Source organism: Stenella coeruleoalba, assembly GCF_951394435.1.
Source record: "Stenella coeruleoalba genome assembly, chromosome: 4".
NCBI classification, from domain to species: domain Eukaryota; kingdom Metazoa; phylum Chordata; class Mammalia; order Artiodactyla; family Delphinidae; genus Stenella; species Stenella coeruleoalba.
In genome coordinates this window covers 126000640-126017401 of record NC_137149.1, presented here as the reverse complement: position 1 = coordinate 126017401, position 16762 = coordinate 126000640, and the positions used below count along the sequence as shown (strand labels likewise).

The 16762-nt window shown below is 39.8% G+C and overlaps 1 long non-coding RNA gene across 1 annotated transcript in view; it reads right to left on the bottom strand.

The window, feature by feature from the left end:
* LOC307186189 overlaps positions 1-5153 on the bottom strand; it is a 102809-nt gene extending 97656 nt beyond the window's left edge. The window contains exons 1-2 of the long non-coding RNA XR_013828267.1: positions 4915-5153; positions 3307-3490 (exon numbers count right to left, since the gene is read on the bottom strand). This is a non-coding gene — a long non-coding RNA (uncharacterized lncRNA). The remainder of the gene's footprint in view (positions 1-3306; positions 3491-4914) is intronic.
* Between the last annotated feature and the right edge of the window lie 11609 nt (positions 5154-16762).

Genomic DNA, 16762 nt, shown 5'->3' with positions numbered 1-16762 from the left:
GAGCCTGTGCTCCGCAACAAGAGAGGCCGCGATAGTGAGAGGCCCGCACACCGCGATGAAGAGTGGCCCCCGCTTGCCACAACTAGCGAAAGCCCTCGCACAGAAACGAAGACCCAACACAGCAAAAATAATTAATAAACTCCTACCCCCAACATCTTCTAAAAAAAAAAAAATAGTTTAATTGTTATAATAACATATTGTTCTTTATGTCAACACTATGTTGTTCATCTCTAACAGGGTTGGCTATCTATCTCATAGAATATTTCTAGGAAAATTGTTTTTTCAAATAATTTTTAAGTATATCACTGACAATGGGGATCTTTGAGTTACTAATGTTATCTTGTGCTGATGACCTCAGACGTATATATAAAATGTCCTGAAATAATATTAAATATTTTCTGAAGTAGGCAGTGGATGATACAAGTAAAGTCTAAGAAAAATCTAATGGTGAGACAGAACGACTGGAAAGGAGGAGGGTCATGGTAAGGCAACAGGCCTTGATCTAAATGAGAGAGGGTGAGGATTTGCATTCTGGCTGGCAGCAAGGATGCAAGGGAGATATTAAAGAAATTCACATTTTAAAGTTCAGGATTTGACATTTGAAAACAAGAAAGGAGCCACAGATGCTAGTTATCATGGAAAACAGTCACATCTTGATAAAAGTAAAGAAATTAGGAGGGACATATGATGAACCCAAATTTGGCGATGTTGAACTTTAAGTAGTGACACAACATTTGGAGATTGGAGGCTGGAACTCAGAAAAGAGATTCAAGCTGGAGGCGCATTTGGGTGTCATTAGCAAAATGTTAATTGCTGAAATCAGTAGAATGTACGCTCTCTTTGATGGAGAAATTGCAACAATGAAAATCAGAGAAAAAGGGGCCACAGAGGGGGAAAGACTTAGAAATAGGCTCTTCTCATACATTTATGCACAATCATTACTGGAAAGCGTGACCACTTTAGTTTACAAATCACAGCAGGCAACTTTTGTAATGGCTCCTGCCTCTCAATGATCTCCCATCTCTAGGAATGTCTTATGGCTATAGGGATGGCATCCAGTGTCCATGCTGCAACATGACCCTGCACCTTGGTCATTGAACAAGAGAATATAAACCTAACTTAAGCAAAAATATTCTCTTTCTCTCCCCCCCACTCTCTCTTTCTCCCCCTCTCCCTCGCCGTCTCACCCCGCTTTCTCTTGCATGTGCATTTAAAACTTAGAATGGAAAGACACTGCAACTGGGCATAACACTTACAGTAGAGCTGCACAGAAAAGGTCAACCGGGTCCCATTTCTAAGGTCCCTTAGAAGCTTAACCCCTAAGGTTTGGTTTCCAATACACCAGTCTCTTTCTAACAAATGCTATTACTCCTGTGTCTGCTTTAAGGTACTTGGAGTCAGTTTCCATTGCTGTGAACAAAAGACTCAAGTAATACCACTGTCTCAGTCTGTTTGGGATGCTATAACAAAATACGAGAGACTGGGTAGCTTATAAACAACAGAAGTGTATTTCTCATGGATCTGGAGGCTGGAAGGCCTAAGATCAAGATGCCAGCAGATTCAGTGTCTGGTGAAGACCCACTTCCTGGTTCACAGATGGAGGGCTCAGCCCTGGGGACCTAATCATCTCCCAAAGACCTTCCTCCAAACACCATCACATTGGGGATTAGGTTTCAATATATGAATTTGGCAGGGACACAAACACCATAACAACGACAAATACTTAATGACCGTTCCCTCAGTGCTACTCAAACTTTAGTGTGGATATGAGTCACTCAGGCATCTTGTTAGCTGTAGTTTCTGATTCATAAGGCCTGAGGCGGAGCCCGGGAATCTGCATTTCTAACCAGCTCCCAGATAATGCCATTAAGGCTGGTCTGAAGACACACTTGAAGTAGCAAAGTACCACATAATGCTAAATCAGTCCTCAAGGAACTCGTAGCCTGGCAAGGCAGACGAGCCATACACACATGAAATAAATATTTCAGGGTATCACTATACAGCAGAAAGTACCCTGGAGTGATTTTAGCCTTGGTTCTATTTAAACCTGCTGTGTTTAAACTTGCAAATCACTCAATCAAATCGGACCTCAATTTCTGCATCTGTAGAACGAGGGTGACAGGATGACTATCACATCCTTCTCAACTCTTAAATTCTCTCCGTGATTAGGGGTAAAATTAATTATACAAACAGGGCGGAATATCAAATTAGACAACTGTCCCTTATATGTGTGTAATAAGAAAAGTTATTTCTAATAAAAATATACATTTAATAATTTTTAAAATGTACACAAAATATTGGGTGGAAAAACAGTTTAATAAATAATATATGCAATATTGAATTAATTTATACACATGTGTATATATCCATGTGTATTTATACATATACACACACACACACACAAACACACACACACACACAGAGAAAAGCCCGAAGTGTTTAAATTCACTGTTAATTCTAAATTTTCCCCTTTATCCTTTTTTGTATTCTCCCCTAACAGGTATATTTTTATAAGAAACCCCAAGTCTATGACAGATAGTGTTCATCCTTGCCAATCCCTGAGTGTCCCAGCCCTACCCAGATGCTCCCCATTTCAGCCCTGAGCTGGGAATGGCTCAGTCAGTCCATATGTTAGAAGCTTCCTTCTCATGAGTGAGCAGAATCTGGAAGCAGTTTGTCCAGTGTTCCTGGAGGTGAATTGAGACTCCTGGGAATGAGCTACCATTTGATCTGACTGGCCTTCTGCCCAGCTTCTGGTTTTCACCCTAGCTCCCTGCTGGGATAGGAGCCCAGCCTTGAACCTCAGCCAACAAAGCTGTAGCCCTCACTCCGCTTAATTCTTGCCAGCCCAGGAGACAGACACTGCTAGGGGTATCACCACCACTACCATCCCAACTTCCCCAGCTACTAGATTGTCCGAATTAGCCCAGGGAGACCTCCCAAGACTGCAGCTCAGATAACAGCTCAGATAACAGCAAATTCTCCCCCAGGCCTGAGACATTAGCCTGCCAAAAGCCTTTTACAAATGACTCCTTTACATTCACAAGCAGGCTAGAAACACCGCAACACGTTTTGCAGGTTAATTCACTGTACAGACAACATAGCAGCTAGAGTTTAAGAGGTGAAATGTCTGTGCTATTCAATCACAGTGCAATCACCCGTTTTAATTTTTATCTGTGCTTATATTATGGATGAATTGCGATCCTATAACATTTTGGGGACTTGGGTTTCCTCATCTGTAAAGTGATTGGACAACCCTTCAATTAAAATGCTAGATAAGTTTCTTTACCAAGCAATTATACTCACTTTTTGGACCTCTTCTGTTTCTCCCATAGTGTTCATACTGCGAAGCATGGCAGCGATCTCAGACTATTTTGTGGTTAGTTGTACACGTGTGTTTTTCTCCTGTGAGTTCCTTGAAGACAGAGATTTTGTTTTTCCTTGGTCTTGGAGGCTGAGTTTCTTGCATGGTTATCAGCTCACAGTGGGCCTTGGTAAGCATTGACGGAATGGCAAACATTAATATCTAAGTCACAACACAACACCCAAGATACTCTGCACTTGAGCAAAATTTGCAAAATAAGTTTTTCTTTATAGTTCTTAACCGTTCCTCACATCCGGAAAATGTCATTTTTAGATAAAATGAGTCATGTTCAACTTCATCAGGGGAACCTTCAGTTCTTTTGGCTATCTGATAGTTGGAAAATGGAGGGGGGCGAGGGGAAGCCATTATTTTATGGATTAATATAATCCACCTTCTTCAAAAAAGGACTTAGGGCAGTTTGCAACATACAGGAAGAGGCAGGAACTGGCAAGCTTTGCCTTATTGACGCTCCTGAAGCCCTGAAGCTACCTCTCCAGAGAGAGAACAAGCCTAAAAGAATTTGGGGGAGGAGGAAAGAACAGAGGCACCAGAGAAAGCACCAGAATGTCAAGATAAACAATAAAAGTGTCAGGCTAGTGGTAGAGCTTGAGCTAGGCTGGAATAATTTTCTTCTTGACAGATTTCCTTCAGAGATTCCTTGGGTCACTTGAACATTTTGTAAAACATGTAACTATTAGTGTCCCATTTACCCCTAGTCGAGAAATAGTGCTTTGAGAGTCTAGCGGAAGAGACAGTAGAAGATAATTTTCAGAAAAAGGTAAAATCATAACTCCCATAGAGCTATAAACACGTGTTAAAGATTTTTTTTTAACAAATCATATGATATGAGGGAACCAGGCATATGTTTAACCGTTTAAAGGAAAAGTCAAAACACAAATTTATAAGGCGTAAACTAGTCCCTAGTTTATAGGGACAAAACTAGTTTTTCCATGTGGGAGAGGAAATAAATCAAAAACACTAGTAGATCAGACATAATGTACATATCTATCAGTTACGTAAAACTCACAGAGTCGCAAAATAGCTCCATGGCAACGAACCAGGCTAGAATCTGATTATCTAGAAGTGTAGGCTACAGATGAGACATAATTTTCTATTAAAACACAATTTTTTTTCTACTTGACCCTCGGCCCTAACAGATCTCTTAAACCTAACAGATATTCCAGCCATGCTTTGGTGAGCAAACTGCTGTCACTTCATAACTGAATTCTCTACTGGTTACCTGAGATGTTGATATTCCATGGTGCTCATTGAAAAAGAGCCCCATTTTTGACATCAGGGATCTCTGTGTGACAGAGCTGACCTTATGTTTTTAAAATTCTTAAGAACCTGACATTCTGTACTAGACATTCTCCACTCTGGTGCAGAAATGGGACATGGGGGTTTTCCTTATAGACAAGGACAAATTATTTTCTCAAAAAGTAATGTTGACTCTGCTCAAATACTCAGGTGAGTATTCAGTTGAGACCCTAGTGTTCCGTGCCGTGAACACAGAAGATACTTTGGGCCTGAGACATTCTGAAGGCTGTTACCTGTTCCCTGGCTTCATACTTTGCAATAATTTCTTCAGGAGCAGAGAGCAGCATCTCTGATGTACCTGTGGTGCTTCCATAGCTTAAGAGCCAGTCTCGGTGGTGTCTGTGCCCTTTTACATCAGTTGCCCAACTGGTAGAAGCAGTGGTTTCTCCCTGTGAGTTAGACCCTAGATCCAAAGGCAGAAACAGGTTGGGTAGCTGAGCCCTTTAAGGCACCCTCCCCTGACACACGCACACAGTGGGGTCACCCCTGGGCTGTCCTCCTCCGGCACCACCCTGCTGGTCTCCCCTTGTTATCCTATCTCGACCCAGGCGCTGAGCAGCCTTTGTTCACCTATCTGAACTTGTTCTCTTCTTTCGGTTTTATCCCCTCGGCTTCCTCCAGGAGCTCCACTCTGTTCCCCCCTACCTCAGGCCACTCCCTCTTCTCAGGAATGTTTCTCTTATCTCTTTTCCTGTCAGTTTTATTCAGAATCTCAAGACTCCTGTGACCTTGAGCAAGCAGCAGGCTGGGAGGTGGGATTAGGATCCCCTGGGCTGAACGGGGAGGAGGGGAATTTCCTCCCGGCCAGGCACTCTTAAAAACCACCAGTTGGCTGCCTTGACCGTAAAAACAGTTCAGCCTAGCCTTTGGTGAATGTCTGATTTTTTTTTTTTTTTTAAGTAGAATTGTATCCCCACGGACCCACCCGGGTAGGTTGGCTGTAAAATATACATTCCAATAGCTGAATGAGTTGACCTGTTGTATGGGGTTACTCAGTATTGTTCATTTAAATACTGGAGAATGTCTGTCAAATACAATGGTTTTTGTTATAGCACAGCTGATGTTAAACTGTTCTGACAGTAAATAGGCAACAGGTTCTGCAGCTTCGAAAGGAAAATCCTGGTTTGTGTTAATCAAACCATGTCATCGGCCTGGAGAGGGGCGCATACTCTTACCATTTACTGTGCCTTGCAGCGTCCTCCCTGTTTATTTAACAGCTGTATCAAGTTATATATGAATGCCGAATTAGGACAATACCCTGTTTTATACATTTAGAATTGAAATTTTATCCTACCCAGAAGAAACTCAGAACGGACACCAGGATTACAGAACTCAATTCACAGATTCAACCAAAAGACATTCATTGAGTGCATCACTGTTCTATGAACTGGAGATACAAAGATGAGTAAGACATGGTCTCTGTCCTGGGAGAACTTAAGATACAGTGGAGAAGACAGTGCAAATGAATATGACAACATTTTCACAAGGTTGACGTGGCCGTGGGCCACCGTGGTATTCCCAATGTCTAGGATTCCTAAAAACTTATGCATTTGAATAGAAATGAAATTCAGTGGTGGTATTATGACATATGGTCTTAGGGGAGCACTACCAAGGGATCTGATCAGAAAATAAAATCACCATAAAATGTCATTTCTTTGGTTTTTATTTCTGGTCTTTTAAAAATCGAAATAACAAAAGTAACACAGGTTTATTGTAAAAAGTCATCCACAATCCCATGACTTCATTATTCTTAATTATTTTGTTTCTGAATAATAGATACCTAAAACCTGCCCATTCTTCAGATAAAATATATCCTGAGAGCTAATTAGGAAAAAAAGGGCTTGCCTAAGCGCAGTGGCCTTTGTTTTGTTTAAACTATAAATGATAATAAAGAGTTATGAGAACCCAACTTAGTAAATGACTTGAATCTGTATCATACATAAAGATCATCATATGACTCTGAAGGTGAGGCAGACAACTTCTTACACGGTTGGATATTAGTACCACAAGGGTTCTTTTCAAAGAAGACTTCCATGGACAACGCTTTTCCTACATTCATATTCATTATTGGTTCTGTCAGTTCAGCCTAAAGTCTTTCACTGAAGTCATTCATAACCACCCCTTCCCCTCAACAAAGACAAAGGAGTTATAAAATTGTCTGCACTTAATAAGTCCGTGTATCATTCCAGGTAAGCCATTTAAATGGTTGTTTTACAAAATTTGCAGGATGTATTTGACTCTCAGAAGTCTTTCTTGAACCACATAAAATATTAAAGATCAATGTGAAAATGAAGATTTGTAATTTTCTTTTAATATCAAAAGAAATGAGTGCAAGTCTTTTTTAAAAAGGGCTTCTCAGGACTAGCACCTGTAAATTCAACACCAAGTTTTTCTCTATCTTACCTCAGTCTCTGACTTTGGCCAAGTCATCTCTTGTACCTAAGTTTTCTCACCCCAAACATCATATCAATCACTAGAAGGTGATGAAAACCAAATCATGACTAAGGATTAGAGAGGATAAATAAGTTTATAGTTTTAAGAAAAGAATAAGCTACAGATACCAAATTCCTTTAAGACAGCAAAGGCAACACAAACAACTGTGCCTTCAGGTTTCTGACCTATAATTTCTTCACTTCTAAAGTGAAGAGTTGAGTTAACTGATCTCTTGGGTCCAATGTGGTTTAAAATTCTATTACCATGTTATTCTATTACTGTAAGAATTATGTCCAGAAAAGTAAGAAATAAAATAGCAGAGAACAAAATAGTACATCCATAGTAAACATCTCTAAAATGCTTCTAATTTAGCTTCTTCAATAGGAAAGTGAAATCTCAAAGAGGCTTAGCTGGTGGTGAAAAGATACTCTGGAAACTTTAGCCTGATTCAGGCCCAAGGTCAAGGAATTAATATACTCAGAACCACAACAAAGTAGCCATAGTGGCAGAGGGAATAATTTAGAGTAGATTGGAAAGGAATTTGCTATTTTCTCTACTCTGGTTTTATTCAAAGCCATAGAAAAATTACTTCCAAGGCAATTTTAAAACTGTATTTAATAATGAAGTATCAAAGTAGATACAGCACTAGACATTTCTTTAGGCCATTTATATGTTTCTTTGGGTGGCTGTAGGTTCTCAGCTTCCAGCGTATCTGAGTTATGTATTAATGGCTTAGTACAATGAAGAATCTTAATGGCATATTTACTGAAGCACTTGATCTATTCCTTGGGGGTGAAGAGATCAAGTGCATCCTTGTTAAAGCACAGAGAGAGACTTGGTAGAGGCAGTAGAATGGCTGCTGCAGCCTGAGGTCCATAGACTCACCCTGTGTTTTGTTGATAATCTCAACTTGTCAAAGTTATAATTCATCACCAGGCATTTTGAATTAGAACCTAAGACATTTCATCAATACCTGTCAATCCACACCCAGCAAAGAAAGCAATACAGTGTCAAGCGAAGGATTTAATTTAACGAGCTGGCCATAAAGCTGTCATGGGTTGTTTTTTCTTAGCCTCCCTTCTTTCACCACTTCCGAAGCCAAATACAACCAAATACACTGGGTGCAACAGAATCATTCTGAGTTAAGAGAAATCCCCACAGACGTCCCCACTACCCATCTGTATAACCAACTAGAGAACTGGCTGGCCAATAAGGCCCCAGTTTCTTTGACTGTTAAGTAAAGATATTAAACTAAAGGGTGTTTAGAGCTAACATTCCATAATTCTATCTCATTTTTTTCTTCGGATAGCTACTAGTTTGAAGAACCCTGTGTAAAACCAAATTTCCAATTTTTGCCCCAAGGAAATTTGATTTCTTTTTTCTAAAATAAAATCTCTACAGTACAAAAAAGCTGAAGGTACCTATTTTAGCTTTGCTCCTTAGGGTGGTATTTAAAGAATGAAACCAGGAATGGCTGCTATCTAAAGAAGCAGTCATTAAAAAAAAAAGAATAAAAGTTATAATTTAGAATGAAATTGTTCTCAATGAAATAATGCCACATATGAGTGCATCTTCTTTTTAACCTACTTATGTAGGTTATTTTTTGTGAATTTTTCTAACCAAAATAAAAATACCATGCCAGTGTCCCTACGTTATAAGTGGGCTCACAAAAAAAGGGGCTCTTATAAATGAACTGCTTTCTTTCTTTTCTGACTTCTTTTTATTGGAGCATAGTTGATTAACAATGTTGTGTTAGCTTCAGGTGCACAGCAAAGTGATTCAGTTATATATATACATGTAACCATTCTTTTTCAAATTCTCTTCCCATTTAGGTTATTACAGAATATTGAGCAGAGTTCCCTGTGCTATACAGTAGGTCCTTGTTGGTTCTCTATTTTAAATACAGTAGTGTGTACATATCAATCCCAATCTCCCAATCTATCCCTACCCGCCACCATTCCCCCTGGTAACCATAAGTTCGTCCTCTAAGTCTGTGAGTCTGTTTCTGTTTTGTAAATGAGCAAATGAACTGCTTTCATTGTAGTTAAGGGTTTTGTTTTGTTTTGTTTTTTAAAGGCTAGTTCTGAAAAGGACCTGGGAATTGAAAAATCACTCCTAGAACTATCTAGAGGAAAACGTAACAAATAAAACTATATTCAGCTTCACTACTGGTGACATAATTACTAATCGTATAATTACTAACCCTGTTATTGCCAGCATTTCCAGTTCAAATGACAGAAAGACTGAAATGTTCTTAAATGTTGACCATGAAGCTGAAATGAAATAGAGTGTACAGACCAGCTTTCCCTATAAACAATGACATAAAGGACAACACAGTCAATCAATAACTTCTGGATCAGGCCAGGAGAGGTAGTATACAAGAAACCTGGTTTTAGAACAAGGGTCTAATGTGGAGATAGAATGATAGATAAAAGAGTGGATTCTTTAACCAAGTTGAGCTACTTAACTTTTAATCTGCAAAGGACAGTGGAGTGTAGCTAAGTCATACAGAAACAACTGAATGCCTTCTCCATGAAGTGATCTACTCTCTGGCTGCAGTAGGATTAAACTAGTTATTTCTAAGTTCCTTCAAGTCTCTTTTTTCAATGATTCCTGGAACTTTCAAAGACTTATCCAAATGAAACACATGCCCAGTTTGAAGGCAAATCTACCACAGAAAAAGCCTCCTTTCACACCCAGTTCTATCTCACCTCAGCCAGTTTATCCAAGATTCTGGCCTTTCAGCTTTCTGAGCTCAAATTTTCATTTCAACTACTCCACCTCCTAGAAATACCTAATGGACTATTAAAGAATTGGCAATGAGTAAAAGAAATATTTCATAACTGGTATTTTTATTTTGGTTAGAAAAATTCACAGGTTATTTCAATTCACAGCTATAGTCCTTAGCCCATTTTAGAAGAGCAGTTGGGGCTGGAATTTTTTTATTTAGCTTTTCCCTAAACTACCTGCAAATCATTAAAAATGTATCCCCAGTTGGATCGATGGTTGGATCCCCCAGTTGGATCTATGGTTAACTAACTGTTCTTTGCGAAATCCATCTGTAAAGATACAGTATAAAACACATTTTATTTCCCATTTTGCTGTGATCCTAATTATTTTTGATAATATAAAAATTTTTGATAATAAAAAGTGTGATGCCTCTGCTTAGGCTAATCTTGACCTAATTCTCATAAAAATAAACACAATGGTGTTAGAGTTCACAACCTTTGGGCATCACAGTTGCATACTTGGAGCTAACACCGCTCTCATGGGATGACACAGGAAATATCGTGAGCACCAAAGTTCTAGAAAGAAGTGACCCAGAGTGTGTGCAGCCCCACGTGGCTCCCATTAATGAAGGTGTTTAAATTTTACAATCTTGAATTAAGAATCTCCCTCTGTATCATGTTGAAATGTTCTTTGAAGCTGCCATTTATTATATGCCTACCATCCAGCAGCAATCAGTTAAGTGTTTGTTTAGTGACAAAGTCTTCCCCATACTCCATTCACACTTGATCTTGTACTTCTGAGACCCAGAACAAACACAGGAAAAGAAAGCAAAGTCAGTTAATGGAGGTAGACTGTCATCAACTATTGCTTGTCCCTCAATTAACCCTTATAGTTCTAATGACTCTGTAGAATTTCAAAAAGTTAATATTAGATACGAAAACCCAAGAATCCACATTTAAATGGAAGCCTTTCATTGGCAGTTAGTCAAGGAATAAATTAAAATAAGGAAAGAGTGCAAGGTGAGGAGTCAGAAGCCCTGGGTCATTTACTACCAGTGGTTTCAGCTTCATCTGTCTCATGGGGCAACCCACCTTAACTACCTGACGAATTCGCTTTAAACATCTAAATGAGGCAATGGGCATGAATGCGCTTTGTAAACAATAAAGTACATTACAAAATATTTGAATAATTCACTTTCCTGTTCTATGTACAGAAAATGGACATACATTTTTTAAAAGAAATTTTTATGAAAGAGTTTCAAAAGGACTGCAAGATTTCTAATAAAATTTTCTACTTTTCTCATCAGAAACATAAGGGAAGGGGTAGTAAGGTAGCAGCTGCCCAAGGAATCAGACAATAGAGAGCTCAAAATCTGGCATCAGGGAGAGCACTGAAAATGCCTGAATCTTTCTAAGAAAGTTTGGAGAAAAGAGATTCACAATTTTCCACAAGACCTAATTTTAGTTTAATTGTGAATTTTTAAAACTACAAAACAGCAAAATATTCATGCAAGCAGAGCTCTTTGTTGGTCACCCCAGGGCACCTGTCCTTAGACTGGCCCCTTCTTGCATCTTTACAATGTTTTTGGACACCTGTGAAATTCTGAAGGCAAAAGAAAACATCTGCTCACACCCATAATCATGCCTCCGGGTCTTATGAGCCAATGTTTTATTAATTTATTAATAATTATTATAATATTATCATCGTAGGATTTTTTAAAAACTTGCTGCTATGTTGCATTTATTTTATTATTTTTAAAGATGTATTTATTATTTATTTATTTTATTTATTTTTGTCTGCGTCAGGTCTTAGTTGCGGCACACGGGATCTTTGTTGGGGTGCACCGGCTCTTCGTTGTGTCACACGGGCTTCTCTGTAGTTGTGGCGTGCAGGTTTTCTCTCTCTAGTTGTGGTGCACAGGCTCCAGGGCGCGTGGGCTCTGTAGTTTGCGGCACGCAGGCTCTAGTTGAGGCATGTGAGCTCAGTAGTTGTGGCGCGCGGGCTTAGTTGCCCTGAGGCATGTGGGATCTTAGCTCCCCAACCAGGGATTGAACCCGTGTCCTTTGCATTTCAAGGCAGATTCTTTACCACTGGACCACCACGGGAATCCTGCATAGTAGGATTTAGATTCGATCACATACATGTCAGTGGTAAATTGGACAGAGGAACTACTATTTTAATTGAGATTATACTTACTCATTTATGATTTATTGCTAATCCAATGAAGGGCCCCTAAATGTCTAAGTGTCCCAGGCCCAGAATTACTGAAACGGTGCAAACTAAACACAAGCCTCAGTATGAAACAGAAAGAATAGTTCAAGAAGAAATTTGGAGATCTGTGAGTTTCTCTAAGAAAGCTTGGGGGAATGAGATCCCTTGCTATTTACAAAGCTCTGTTAAAATGAAATCACTTAAAAAAAAAAATGAAATCACTTGATTTCTTTTCAAAGTTATAAAGTCGCAAAAGAGTCATGCAAGCATCTTCTTCGCTAAGTAACAGAGAGAAATAGAAGTGAATAGTTTTCTCTGTATTTGATCCATCTTTTCTCCTCTCCATCTCTCTATCCCTCCTTCCCTCCTTCCTTTCTTCCTTCTTTCTTGCTCTTTTTCTGAAAAGCAATGAGCTTAATCTGTAAAGAAATAGGATGTTTCCTATAGCCTGGGCAATTTTTTATATTTTTTTATCTTTGTGTCTCCATCCTGCACCACCCCCTCTCTCCTAACAGTAGAGATGGGGGGAGGGTTTTATTTGATTAGGTCAAAGGTGAGGCTCCCAGGACAATATTATCCTTTTAATAGTCTTTGGTATGACAGAAAACATAAAACCAGAGGCCACATACCTGTCTTATCCACACATACCATCAGCATCAATAGGTATTTTACCACGGCCTGAAGCAGTTTATTCTTACAAGTATTCTGCCCTCCAACCACCCCTGTACCCTGATGAACCATTACTTGTCTTTTCCTGTTTCAAATTTTACTGCTTGTAAATAGAAATCAGCTAAATCCTACATTTCATAACAGCTACATCAATCTTTCTGATGCTCAAGTAATATTAAGTTATTGCTATGTGGTATCCAAACTAGATGATGTAATATAGAACAAAAGAAGCTCGTTCTCTCTCTCTCTGCGTGTTTCATATATATTATATACTTGACAGAGAGAGGAGAGCTACTTCAGAATTACTTAGAATATTCAACTTAGTTTTAGTAACTGCGCAATTTAGTAAAACTAATCAACTTGTTTCCTTCATTCTAAAAAGGGAATAATGATAGTTACAGGAATATCGTGGGATTAAATACAATAATGCACAAAGAATGCTTTATCATAACAACTAGCACAAAGAAAGTGCTCAGTTAATGTTAACTATTTTTTAAAATTAATTAATTATTTACTTATTTTTGGCTGCATTGGGTCTTTGTTGCTGCGCACAGGCTTTCTCTAGTTGCGGTGAGCAGGGGCTACTCTTCGTTGCGGTGTGCGGGCTTCTCATTGCAATGGCTTCTCTTGTTGCAGAGCATGGGCTCTAGGCATGTGGGTGTCAGTGGTTGCAGCATGCGGGCTCAGTAGTTGTGGCGCACGGGCTTAGTTGCTCCACGGCATGTGGTATCTTCCCGGACCAGGGATCAAACCCGTGTCCCTTGCATGGGCAGGTGGATTCTTAACCACTGTGCCACCAGGAAAGTCCCATGTTAACTATTTTTAATGTTGTTATGAGGACAAGAGGGAGTCTGCACAAGGAATCAAGAAGAGTACCAGGCCTCAGTAAACACTTGAAAGAACCTGGGTCCCTCTATATGCCAACCCTTCCTTTCTCTATATGCCAACCCTTCCTTCCTCTTTCCTATTTCAGGGTGAAGAGATGTGAGTGAACAAGATCACTAAACAGTAGCGCTTGTAATCAACATGAACAAAGAAAATCAGCAGAGGATTTTGTTGCAAAAACACTTAAAAAGGCCTTTTTAGCACAGAAGGTGCTCCAGATTTATCCTGTTGTTCTGGATAATGCTAGAATTACTCCCCAAGTTGGAAAGAGCATGATCACCCGACATGTTAAAATTTATGGTCAGTCATACGACATTTTTTTATTTATGTTATTTTTGGCTGCGTTGGGTCTTTGCTGCGTGCGAGCTTTCTTTAGTTGTGGCGGGCAGGGGCTACTCTTTGTTGCAGTGTGTGAGCTTCTCATTGTGGTGGCTTCTCTTGTTGCGGAGCATGGGCTCCAGGCGTGTGGGCTTCAGTAGTGGCACGTGGGCTCAGTAGCTGTGGCTTGTGGGCTCTAGAGCTCAGGCTCAGTAGCTGCAGCCCACGGGCTTATTTGCTCTGCTGCATCATATGACATTTTTAACAGGCATGAGGAAACAGAGTCTAATATGGAAATGACTAAATCTTAACAGTAATTGAAGTAACTTACTCTTTAACCTCGTGAGGATGGAAAACTATCTTTTCACTTGACAAATGCACGTGACAATGACAAATGCCCCGTGTATCTTCCATTGAATGAAAGAAGATATGGTACAATTTCATTATGGCGATAATTCCTTTTACAATCATTTTTTATTATGAAATGTTTCAGATATATATTTTTAAAAATATAAAGAATATAATAATCCCCTGGGTATACACTATTCAGCTTAAGAAAGAAAACATTACAAATGTAACTGAACCCCCATAATGATCTCATTTCTCAATTCCTCTTTCCCCTGGGCCCCAAGGTAATCACCATACTGAATTTGGTGTTATTTATTCACATGGGATGTATTCTCAAGGTTACTTTCTCAGACCAAGATAAAAGAGCTAGTCTTCTATCAATCTTCAGTTAATTATTTCCTCTGTGCCTCTGAGTAGAATTTATGATGTGGCAAGGTCTAGTAATATCAGAATTAGGTACCATTTTTTAAATTAAATCAAAAGAGGGAAAGTATGCCATTTTAAGGCCACTCAAACTATGAAAAGTAAAGTCAATGATATTTTTAAAAAACTTTATAGATGTGGAAAGAATTCAAGATTCGAGTTTCAGCAATATGGCAGATTATACATTAAAAACCCTCCTGCTATATCAACTGGAAATGCTGGGAAAAGTTACACACACTTTTAAAAAAAAAATGCACAGCTAAGCTCATATAAAAGAAAAATATCCAAGTGCCAGGAATAATGAAGCAACTGAAAACTTGACTGACAATGAGTAGGTTACCCTGTGCTTGCCTCAATGGTGGGTGGGGAGGAGTGGCTGCAATCTAGGAGTTTGGTTTCTAAGGGAAAGCAGAGGATACACAATAACTTGGCTCTTGCAAGATGGAGAATTGAAACTAAGATTCCCCACATAAAACTGGAAGTGCTAAACTCTCGGGAGAAAAAAAATCTGTCCACCAGCAAAAGAAAACACAAGACAATAGGGAAACTATCTTACCTGTGGTTGGGCTCTGAGTGGGGAAAATAAATCTCTTGAGAATTCCTAATATAGGCCTGCACAACACAGAGGACTGAATTTATGTCACATGTCGTCTAGGAAGCCACAAGTCAAGAAATTACAAAAGACGAAGTCCTAAGCCAGGGATCCCCTAAGCATACAAAAGTAAACCACAAGCTATCCTGGGATAACCTTCTTAACCCAGACTGCACAGGAATTTATAGATAAAGCCTTGCTGAAAATCAGCTCACAATCCGAGATTTAAAAACAAGGGAGAACATATATCTATAGGGAAAACATGTATCTATATCTATCTATCTACACACTATAGGTAGATTCTGTAGCCCAAAAACATTAGATTAAAACCCAAGAAGTTAACACAATAGAAATAGCTGTTAGAGACTACTAAATAATTATAACCAAGAGAATTATCATATAACTAATTAGTCTAAAATTCCCCCAAATTCTGATAACTATTACAAATGCTGCATTCCTTAGCACACATAAAAATGAAAAATGGGTGAACAGCTGTTAAGGGAAAGATTAATAACTGCATTCTGAGGAAAGATCAGAGCAAAACCAGAAATATAAACATTGAATTATTTGCCACTGAATTACTTTGAAACCATGTAATAATATAAAGTTGTGAATGCACTTAAGAGTTAGCTACTGTGGGGAAAAATGGCCTGCTCTTGGAAATGTGTAAATTGAGGCTCCTTCCTCAAAAGTACTTGCAAAAACATTGACGTAGAGCAAGAAACTACCTACATAGGCTCTGGAGAATATTGGCCAACATATCAAAGCTAACAGGGTAGTTTGAATGTTGGGAGAGGTGGTAGTGAAGAAAAATGTTTTACTCGGGGCTTCTGGGAAGATGGCGGAAGAGTAAGACGCGGAGATCACCTTCCTCCCCACAGATACACCAGAAATACATCTACACGTGGAACAACTCCTACAGAACACCTACTGAACGCTGGCAGAAGACCTCAGACCTCCCAAAAGGCAAGAAACCCCCCACGTACCTGGGTAGGGCAAAAGAAAAAAGAATAAACAGAGACAAAAGGATAGGGACGGGACCTGCACCAGTGGGAGGGAGCCGTGAAGGAGGAAAGGTCTCCACACACTAGGAAGCCCCTTCGCGGGCGGAGACTGCGGGTGGCGGAGGGGGAAGCTTCGGCGCCGCGGCGGAGAGCACAGCAACAGGGGTGCGGAGGGCAAAGCGGAGAGATTCCCACACAGAGGATCCGTGACGACCGACACTCACCAGGCTGAGAGGCTTGTCTGCTCACCCGCCGGGGCGGGCGGGGCTGGGAGCTGAGGCTCGGGCTTAGGTCGTAGCGCAGGGAGAGGACTGGGGTTGGCGGCGTGAACACAGCCTGAAGGGGTTAGTGCGCCACGGCTAGCCGGGAGGGAGTCCGGGAAAAGTCTGGAGCTGCCGAAGAGGCAAGAGACGTTTTCTTCCCTCTTTGTTTCCTGGTGCGCGAGGAGAGGGGATTAAGAGCTCTGCT